The sequence below is a fragment of the Vicugna pacos genome, chromosome 11 (genome assembly GCF_048564905.1).
Source record: "Vicugna pacos chromosome 11, VicPac4, whole genome shotgun sequence".
NCBI classification, from domain to species: Eukaryota; Metazoa; Chordata; class Mammalia; order Artiodactyla; family Camelidae; genus Vicugna; species Vicugna pacos.
The window spans coordinates 21,844,924-21,853,006 of record NC_132997.1 but is presented as its reverse complement, the minus strand read 5'-3'; the positions used below and the strand labels follow the sequence as shown (position 1 = coordinate 21,853,006).

The window sequence follows — 8,083 nt, the reverse complement described above, 5'->3', positions numbered from 1 at the left end:
TTTTTCTTTGACTTTAGTTTCAACAATTTGACTATGATTTGTCTAAGCATGGAATTTCTTTGAGTTTATCCTGTTTAGGGTTTGTTCAGCTTCCTGAATCTATAGGTTTATGTGGTTTGCCACACGAATGAATTTTAGAGATGTTATTTGTTGAAATATATTTTTTCAGTACTGAACTTGTTCTGCTGTCTTTCTGGGACTCTGGTGGCAAGAATGTTATGCCTTTTGCTATTTTCTCACCGGTTCCTCTGGCTCTGTTAATTTGTCTTAAATATCTTTTTCCAGGTTAAATAATTTCTATTGATCTATTTTTCAGTTCCACTGACAATTTCATCTGTTATGCACTTTATGCTTTTGAGCTTATTTAGTGAGTTTTATACTTCAGTTATTTTATTTTTCAGTTCAAATATTTCCTTTTGATTTTTTTTTAAGGAGTGATGAGAGCTTTGTTAGCACCCAGCAGACAGGCCAATGGATGGGCTGACAGGCCAATGGTCAGGTGTTCGCACAGGCAGCAGGGGACACGTGGGAAGGTGAGCATGCGTCAGGCAGGTAGGCAGGCAGCAAGCAGGAAGGATGCAGCTGGGGGCTTCCCTGTGAGGGGTGTGGCATCCCTCCAGCTGCTGCCTGCTGGGGCCTCAGTCTGTGGATTAGAACTCGGTGTCCACCACCTGGAAAGCTGGCCTGCCTTAGTCAGGCATTGATGAAGACCAAAGCCTGGCCTCATTTTGTAGCTGGATCTCCTCTCGTGCAAACATGGAAGTAGTTTCAGGAGGTTTGTGGATGCGGTTCCACAGACTGAGGAAGAACAGAAGTTTCATGGCATCCTCTGCGGAGAACCAATTGCGAACTTCAAGCTGCAGCAGCTTGGTGAGGAGGTCAGCCCCGCCGCTGTCAAGTCTACAGCAAGGACAAGGGGACTGGGGATAGCAGTAAGTCTTGAACTCTTCACTGAACAGGATGTCTGGCCACGTCCCCTCAGTTGGGTTCCCAAGACGCGGAAGATGAAGTGCAGCTGTTCCTCCACCGTGGAGCCCGGGAAGAGGGGCCGGCCCGTGGCCATCTCATAGAAGATGCAGCCCACACCCGACATGCCAATCTGAGAGGAGTAGTCCGTGGACCTGAGCAGGATGTTGGGGGCCGGTACACAGCGTTACAACCTAATTGGAGTAGGTCCTCATTGGAACAGACTCGGCCTGGGCCAGGCCGAAGACGGCCAGCTTGAGCTCTCCTCTCTCCTTGATGAGCAGGTTCTGGGGCTTGACGTCTCGGTGTAGCACCTACTGCCGGTGGCAGCAGACCAGGCCGCGGAGCAGCTGGAACAGGAAGAGTTTCGCACTGTGCATGTTGATGACGTTGCCACAGCCATCCAGGTACTGCGTCAGGTCCTTGTCCAGGTACTCAAAGACAAGGGTGAGCGACTTCTCTGAGGATAATGTCGTGTAGTGGGATGATGCTGGCGTGTTTGAGGTCCTTGAGCAGGGACGCTTCCCAGATGGCGGTGCAGGGCGCCCCCTCTTCGTGTTCAGTCTGATCTCCCTGGGCGCCACAAGGTTGTCTGTGAGCTTGCTTTTGCCTTTGCAGACGGTGGCATATGTACCCTCTCCCAGCTTGTCCAACTTGATGTAAGTCTCCAGTTTCCCAAAGTCGATCTCAGGCAGGCTGACAGGGCGGAGGCGGCAGCCGAGGGGCTTGTCAAAGACGGGGATATTGGAGTCAACTTCTCAAGGGAGCCATCGGGCAGCCGGATGGGGGCTGCTAGTGATGGGCGCTTGTTGACATCTTCCGTGGAGATCTTGCACGGGAGTGGGGGTGGGGTTGCGCATGCGCACCCTCCCTGGTGCCTGCACCTCACGCGAGGGCGCGGCGGAAGCCTACCCCCTCTCCCCGGCGACCCCACCTTCCAGTCCCCGTGTACAGCCTCTGGTGCGGAGCTGGGCGGGCCGCGTCCAGAGCGGGGCTCCCCAGGGTCAGCACGTGTGGGGGCCTCTCCCCGGTCACCGCCGCCGCCGCTCTCACCCAGGCCTGTCTGTTCAGGGGCACCACTGGTCTTGTCTACACCTCGGCCCCCTCGGAGTGTCACTGACAGCCGCCTTTTGATCTTCTTCAGCGGATCCGCGGCGCCCGGCGGGGGCGCGCGAGCCACCTCAGCGCCGCGGGGTCGGCAGGTCGGGCTGAGGCCGCGCGACCTCCTTCCCCTCCTGTTCGCCGCAGGCGCCCGTCCCAGGGGTCTTAGGCGTGGCTGCCGGGCCCGGGCTGCCGCCCTCTGAGGAGGAGGAGGCGGCGGCGTCCCGCTCAGCCGCCCCTGCGCTCGGCCGCTATGGGCGGCGGCCCCGGGCTCCTCGGCGCCGGCTCGAGTCTGAGAGCTCCCGGCGGCGCGCGGTTCAGTGCCGACAGCTGGCGGAGATGCGGCGGACCCCCTTCTGATGCTTCTTTATACCTCATTTCTGAATCCTCCAACCTATCTATTAATTTTAGGAGTGCTTGCAATATCTCGTTAGAATATTTTAAATAACTTTCTATTTTAAAATCTTTTTCAGGTAATTCTATTAACTTTGTCATGTCAACGTTGATGTTTCTTAATCGTCTTTTCCCGTAAGAATTGAGAGTCTCCTGTTCTTCATATGCTGAGGAATTTTGGACTGCTATATCATGCTTTCATACACGGAGGTTTTTTTTTTTTTAATCCTTTGAATAAAGTTGGTATGTTTGTTTTGGCAAGAAATTTACCTGGTTAAATTCAGGCCACAGGTTTCAGCCCGTCTTCTTTGGCTCTGGGTTGAATGTCAATTCAATTTCAACGCTTTTGCAGAACTATTCAGATCTCTCCCACAAGTGCACGTCCAACGGCCAGCTGGGTCTGACCAGAAGTCTTTCTGATAATCAGGTTTTACAAGTCTTTATTATTATACTGATTCGTATCAGGTCCAGCCATGCACACAACGTTTGGGATTTTTCTAAGATTATTTAAAAATTTACTGAGATTTCTTTCATGAGGTCTCCCCTCATCGTAACCTCCCCAGTACACTTCATGTCCCTGGAGTACTTCTTTCAGGTTCTGTATTCAGAAGCACAGGGCCTTAGTTATTCTGTGCTGCTTACTTTTGTGACCAAGAGGTGACAGGACCAGAGGATAGAAAACAGGGTAACTTTACCAGAGATTTGCTGGTACTTTAAATTCTGGTCTTCTTTCCAATTCTCCTGCTGTTACTCAGTTTGCAGAGTCCTCTAACAGCTGCTCTGTGCATTCTGTCTCAGGGCTGCACTCAGTGGTACAGACAGGGTGGAACATGTTTTCGCCTGCTTACCTGGAACTGACTCCCACAATTATTTATTTACTTTTTATTTCTGCATATTACCTGCACCCAATCTTGGCCTTCTAGTTTCTGAATACTTCTGGTCTTGACTCATTTTCCTTCTTCGCCATTCAATGCCTAATACTCAGTCACTGTGTTATTAAATGACATTAATTCCTTTTATTTTGTAACTGCTTTGCCTAGCCTCATTCCAAGTTCAAAGGGCAGGCTCACTGAGATTTGGGGGAAATGCCTGGTAACTACTGTCCTGTGTTGGTTAATTAGAACATCAACAAGATTACAAAGCAATATTGTATGATTTCCCATTGGCATGTTTCACAGAAAACATTTTCAAGTTGAAGTAAATAATGGAAAGAAGTACTCGCTAACAAATTAATTACCTGTTAGTTTATCACGAGTGACTGGCAAGCTAGAAAATAAATTTATTACTTTTTATCTTAAGCTGAAGTAGACAGAGAATTTCTGTGTGCAGCTCCTTACACGTGGTGTTCAAGGATGACAAGTTCCCTATGTAGAAGCCCTGGGAAATTCTCTGAAAATGTTCCATCACCGTTTCCACTAGGTATTTCTGCTCGTGGCCCTCAGAGACAGCTACACACAAAGTAGGGAAATGTAAATAAACTTCCTCTTTCCTCTCTCTTCTGCCTCTTCAGACTTTCTATCTCCACTTCCTACAAATGTCTCAAATCTAACAAGCCCTTCTATTGAGCCTACTTCCTGCTAGATTTATTTAATTATATTCCACTTCATTTCTGGATGTAAAACAGCCTATTATTTCCTCAGCTTCTTTTCCCTCACTGCTAATCTTCTTGAAAGATTGACATACTCTTCCCAGAAGAGAACTGGAATGATGTCAAAGGAATGAAATATTACATTGGTTCTCGTAGTGTGGTCCCTATACCAGTAGCAATACAGCACCTAGTAACTTGTTATAAAGGCAAATTCTTGAGTCCCACCTATAGAATCAGAAACTCTTCAGGTGCAGTCCCACAATCTGTGTTTTAACAAGCCGCCTAGGTGATACTGATGTACGCAAAATTTGGGGACCATTGTAAATAGGGAGTTAGTAATGGCCTGGTACTGGTAGAATGAAGGGGAAGGGTGTGGTCTGCATGTGGGTTGCTTGTCAAATTGTGAGGACTTATTGAATTGGTTATTCCATGCTTGAAATAATTCTTGTCACTAGCACCCTGAGTGGCTGTGCGAAGTGCAGGAAGGGAAAGCAAAGTATAAATGGTGGGTGTGAAGGGCTGACAGCACCCAAAGTGTCTTTCATCTCTGCCTTCTCCATCTGGTGGCCTGCAGAGTGTTCTCCCCAGCTACTGTGAACACTTTGGCAATTATTCCAAGGGGGCATTTTTCTAATAATAACCCACTCATTGTTCCTCCAGGGTTTTTTCTCCTTCAGTGGCCCTGGAAGCACTAGGCAAACACATTTTTAATGACCAGAATTCACAGATACGGTATTATCCTCCTCTCCATGTATGATTTCAGTAATCTGCTGAGACTTCTTGGCTGGCTTTTTACAGTCCTTAACATCACATAAATTTTGATTCAGCCAAATAGGTTTCCTTAACATAATACAGTTATTTCAATATTATAAGATAATCATAAATCTGAATCATTATGTCTTGTGATGGACACAGAATTATATGTTGTGCCATAATTTATAATTGAACAAAGTCGGTCCTTCTTACCAAAGCATTCTTTGATATCACTGAAATCATCAAGAGAAATAAGGAAATGGTGACTGGCTAAACAAAACTTCTATTGTAAGAAAAAATCTTTCTTCAGAGAGATATTGAGCAAGTGGAATATATGTTCATGACAGTACTGAAATTGACCCCAGCGATCCTACGTTGGTGTTTCCATCTAAACATCATGAAAATACAGTATATAAAAGTGTGTGTGTGTATATATATATATATATATATATATATATATACACACACACACATATATAAATAAATACACTACAATTCACTATCAATAGAAACACCAACCCCTGGAAAACACTCAGTATTTTCTGGAAGTTTCCTCACTGTTATCAAACAAGAGATAAAGTTATTTGAACATTAGAGTCAGGGAGAAATGCCTGTAGTTATCTTGTAAGTATCTATGCACTGTGCACTGTTCCTCCCATTAGAGTAGCAGGAAGAGTTTTACAATGGGTAATTTTTTTTCACAAACATATGCTCACAACTCAAAAGTTGATTATAATTGACCCTTGAATAATGCAGGAGTTAGGGGCACTAATCCTCCTTGCAGCCAAAAGTCTGTGTGTAACTCAGAGTTGGCCCTCCATATACCTGGTTCCTCCACATATGTGGTCCCCCTTTGGTAGACTCAAGCAACTTCAGGTCATTTGGTAATGTAGTATTTAATACTGAAAGAAATCCCTGAATAAGTGGACTCATGCAGTTAAAATACATATTGTTCAGGGACTGACTGAATAATGCTTTGTTTTAGAAGATTATCTTTATAAATAACAAACTTTGATTTCAGCTTTTGTAAGTACTTTATATTTTGAGAAAAATTATGTATTTGCTCATAATTTATATTAATATTTTCAGCTTATTTTATCCTTTATTTTTTCCATTTCTCTTTTTTGGGGGCTGTGATTTACCTTTAATAAAAAAACACAGTTGGTAAGTTTAAAGTTTGACGGGTTTGACAAATGTATACACCTATGTAACCACCACCTTAATTAAGACACACAGCATTTCTACAACAAAAACTGTTTGCTTCTCTCTTTTCCCAGTTTCTGCCTTGCACCCAGAGAGAAAATCCGCTGTTCTGGTTTTCATTATCATATATTAATCTTGTCTGTTTTCAAATTTTATATAACTGGAATTATGTAATACATACTCTTTGTGTCTAGCTTGTTTAACTCTGCACTTTTTGAGATTCCTGTGTGTTATTGTATATGTCAGTAGTTGATTTCATTTTATTACTAAGTAGCAATTAATTTCCATGACTAATGACTTTACCCACCTTTTCATATATATTTTGACATTCATTTATTTTCTATGTTGAAGTGTTGACAGAAAAATATCCCCCATCTCTTTACTGGGCTGAGTGGTTTCTTACTGAATTATCAGTGTTCTTGATATGTTTTGGATATAAGTTCTATATCAGATATGTGTTTTGGAAATATTCTCATGAAATCTCTGGCTTATCTATTTTCTTAACAATTATTTGAAACAGGCTTAAAACAACAAAGATTAATTACTTCTCTATTCTGTGGTTTTGAAATCTTGGTGATTTTCTTCCTGATCTTGCCTAGGGTCACTTCTGTGGCTTAACTGGAAATGAAACACCCAGAACAACCTACTCACATATCTAGAAGTTGACGCCATCACCGTGTGTGCCCCAAGGAGGCCTCTCCTCTTCTAGTAAGCTAGTGCAAACTTCTGCAAAACTTGGAGGCCTCAAGATCTAAGAGAGTGAAAGCAGAAGGTGTGATGCTTCTTAAGTCCCAGTATCAGAAGAAATGTAATATTAGTTGTGTTGCATTCCATATTTACTCCTTTTATGATTCCTTCTTCACTCCTGATATTTCAAGTTTCCTTCTGGTGTCACTTCCCTTCTGCCTGAAGAACTTCTTTTGGGAATTTTTAAGAGCAGGTCTACTGGCAACAAAATTTCTTAGTGTTCATTCATCTGAGAATGTCTTGATTTCACCTTTATTCTGGAAGGATAGCTTTGCTGGATGCAGAAATCTGGAGTAATATTTTTTTTTCTTTCATTGCTTTAATAAAAGTGTGCCACTCCCTTCTGGGTTCTGTGGTTTCAATTGAGATAGCTACTTTTCCTCCTTGTAATTAGTTCACCTTTTCTCTTTTATTACTTTTGAGAGTTTTCCTTTATCTGTAGTTCTCAGAAGCTTATTTCTGGTGTGACTTGATAATGCATTTCTGTTTGGGGTTCACACAGCTCCTTGTACCTGTAAATTTATGTTTTTTGCCAATGTGGGATGTTTTTAGCTATTATTTATTTGAAAACTATTTCAGTCCCACATTTTTCTCTTCTCCTTTTGGGACTCTGCTGATACAAATGTTAATTTTTTGTTGTTGTTGTTATTTTTCTATAGGTGAGTCCGTGTGATACTATTAACTTCTTTCAGTCTATTTTCTCTTTGTTTTTCGGTTTGGGTTATTTTCACTGTTCTGTTCTGTCTTCAAGTTCCATTATTATTTTCCCTGTGATAGTAATTCTCAATATTGATTGTTGGCCTCTCTGGTGACTTTTTAATTTTGGTTAGTGTATTTTTCAGTTCTATAATTTCTATTTGATTTTTTTATATCCTCCATTTGTTTGCTTAGATTTTCTATCATAGATTAGAAAATCAGTATTTATATTAATTGATTCAGGAAAGATCATCAGGAGATGCTAAAATTAATGGATAAATGCTTGAAGAAACAGGGTTTATACACAGTGTCAAAGTTTTGCCCCAGAAAACAATGATTAATTACTTTTTAATTGATAAAGTACTTACACATATCAGTTAATAAATAAAAATACTTATTAACTAACTTTAAAGTGGAATAACCTCACTGACATTATCTTAGCCAAGTGACAAATGTTAACATCATCAGTCAGAGACACATGAATATCATGGGTCTTTTGTTATGTTGCACTGAAAAGACCACAGGTTGACTTCTCCAGTATTCTGGCCAAAAATGCATATGCTTAATCTGATTATACAAAAATATAAAACAAACCTAAATCAAAGGAAATTATATGAGATGAATGACCAGAACTCT

At 42.3% G+C, this 8,083-nt stretch overlaps 1 pseudogene; it reads right to left on the bottom strand.

The window, feature by feature from the left end:
- Positions 1-650: 650 nt before the first annotated feature.
- Positions 651-2,384, bottom strand: LOC140699895 (cyclin-dependent kinase 16 pseudogene; annotated as a pseudogene).
- Between the last annotated feature and the right edge of the window lie 5,699 nt (positions 2,385-8,083).